Genomic DNA, 2796 nt, shown 5'->3' on the forward strand with positions numbered 1-2796 from the left:
GTCTAGTCTATAGTCTAGTCTATAGTCTAGTCTATAGTCTAGTCTATAGTCTAGTCTATAGTCTAGTCTATAGTCTAGTCTATAGTCTAGTCTATAGTCTAGTCTATCTAGTCTAGTCTATAGTCTAGTCTATAGTCTAGTCTATAGTCTAGTCTATAGTCTAGTCTATAGTCTAGTCTATAGTCTAGTCTGTAGTCTAGTCTATAGTCTAGTCTATAGTCTAGTCTAGTCTAGTCTATAGTCTAGTCTATAGTCTAGTCTATAGTCTAGTCTATAGTCTAGTCTATAGTCTAGTCTATAGTCTAGTCTATAGTCTAGTCTATAGTCTAGTCTATAGTCTAGTCTATAGTCTAGTCTATAGTCTAGTCTATAGTCTAGTCTATAGTCTAGTCTATAGTCTAGTCTATAGTCTAGTCTATAGTCTAGTCTATAGTCTAGTCTATAGTCTAGTCTATAGTCTAGTCTATAGTCTAGTCTAGTCTATAGCCTAATCTACAGTCTACTCTATAGTCTAGTTTATAGCGTCTAATTGATAGTCTAGTCTATAATCTATTTTCTATTCTAGTCTATATTATGGTCTATAGTCTAGCCTTGTATATATTCTATTCTAGTCTATGTTCTAGCCTATAGTCTAGTCTATAATCCAATCTATAGTCTAGTGTACAGTCTAATCTATAGTTTAGTCTATATCTAGTCTATAGTCCAGTTTATAGTCAAGTCCGTTGTCTATCCTATAGTCAGGGCTATTGTCTAGCCCAAATCTAGTTCTTAGTGTATTTTATAGTCCAGCACACAGTCCTATTCTATAGTCTAATGTAATGTCTATGTGTATTTTAGGCTACAGACTAGTCCGTAGTCTACTCTAGTCTATTGTCTAGTCGATACTTTAGTCTATAGCCTAGTCAATACTCTGATCTATAGTTTGAAGTGTTATTAGTTTTTTCTTAGTTGCATTTTAATCGTTAGTTGTACTTCCCCTTAAAACTCATACGTTTTGCGATCGTTAATCACTCCCTCTCTTGCTCATTTAAAAATATTTTTTAAGAGTCAATATCCGTTTTCTTTATCTACGTTATGGAGAAAACTTTTTATTTATTATCCGATTGTTAAGAGAAGCAAATGATAATGGCCATAACAACAACAACAATAAGATCAATAACAATGATAATAAAAAAATAAAAATAATAAATTTAAAAAAAAGAACAGTTTAGTTAGCGATATTGATGAGACCGGTAGAGAAATTAGAACAAATTAACAAAAAAGTTATAAAAACAAATTTTAACAAAAAACAACAAACCTAAAAACGTGATAAATTCTAAACAAAAAAATTAAAAATATTTAAAACAAGTTTATTCAGACGCGTGTTAATTTTTTGTATCAAACTGTAAAAAAGATTAATAAAAAAATTAAAAAATGTGTAAAATAAAAAAAGAACGTAAACAAATTAAAAAAAAATACTTTTTTTTAGTTAACAAAATGTAACTAATAACAAATTGTAAACTTACAAAAAGCATTACTACTTAATTAGTATTTTAAATTATAAATAATTGTTGTAAATTTTAATTAAAATATTCAGCTTTTTTTTTAAGTAGCAACGACTACAACAATTTGAAGGTCTTTGTTTGTTTGATATTTTTTCTGAAAAGTACTAAAATATTTAACCACTTTTGTTTAAACATAAAGTGAATCAAGAGTTTAATGAGAACCATTATAAAGTGTTTGTGTTTATAACTTCTTTTGTTTTATTTTTATCTTGTCTTTGCTTTTCTCCTCTGTTTTACGTCATTTCTTTCAGAAAACAATAAAATACAAGACAAGAAATTGAAGAGAGATAAAATAAATAATAAATATAACATTTTAACAATTTTTAAACTTTTGTTTAAATTTCTTGTTTTTTTCTCCTACTGTTTTAATTATTTTTTTTTTTTTTACAAATTTAAACAGTTGGTCTAACAACCTGTAAGATCGACGGAAATTCCAAAAAAAAGAAGTGTAAAACATTCAAGAATTGTAAACTGTAAACTAAACACAGATTAAACTATATAGTCTTGACTAGGCTATAGACTTAACTATAGACTAGACTATAGACTAAGCTATAGATGAAAAAAAAAAAAAAAAAACTAGACTATAGACTAGACTATAGACTAGACTAGACTATATACTATAGACTAGACTATAGACTAAAGTATAGACTAGACTATAGACTAGACTATAGACTAAACTATAGACTAGACTATAGACTAGACTATAGACTAGACTATAGACTAGACTATAGACTAGACTATAGACTATATACTAGACTATATTCTAGGCTATAGACTAGCCTACAGATTACACTATAGACTAGACTATAGAGTGTATACTAGACTATATTCTAGACTATAGACTAGGCTACAGACTAGACTACAGATTACATTATACACTATACTATAGATTGCACTATAGACTAGACTGTAGATTACACTATAGACTAGACTATAGATTACACTATAGACTAGACTATAGATTACACAATAAACTAGACTATAGACTAGACTATAGACTAGACTATAGACTAGACTATAGACTAGACTATAGACTAGACTATAGACTAGACTATAGACTAGACTATAGACTAGACTATAGACTAGACTATAGACTATACTATAGACTAGACTATAGACTAGACTATAGACTATACTATAGACTAGACTATAGACTAGACTATAGACTAGACTATAGACTAGACTATAGACTAGACTATAGACTAGGCTATAGACTAGACTATAGACTAGACTATAGACTAGACTATATACT

General features: G+C 28.5%; 1 long non-coding RNA gene across 1 annotated transcript; it reads left to right on the top strand.

The window, feature by feature from the left end:
* Nucleotides 1-1115: 1115 nt before the first annotated feature.
* Nucleotides 1116-1978, top strand: LOC119615848. Its single transcript, XR_005232475.1, has 2 exons — nt 1116-1717; nt 1945-1978. It is a non-coding gene; the product is annotated as an uncharacterized LOC119615848 (long non-coding RNA).
* Nucleotides 1979-2796: the final 818 nt, after the last annotated feature.

This window comes from Lucilia sericata, unplaced genomic scaffold, assembly GCF_015586225.1.
Source record: "Lucilia sericata isolate MDLA Ls3-8-SP2 unplaced genomic scaffold, ASM1558622v1 Contig008871F_arrow, whole genome shotgun sequence".
NCBI lineage: Eukaryota > Metazoa > Arthropoda > Insecta > Diptera > Calliphoridae > Lucilia > Lucilia sericata.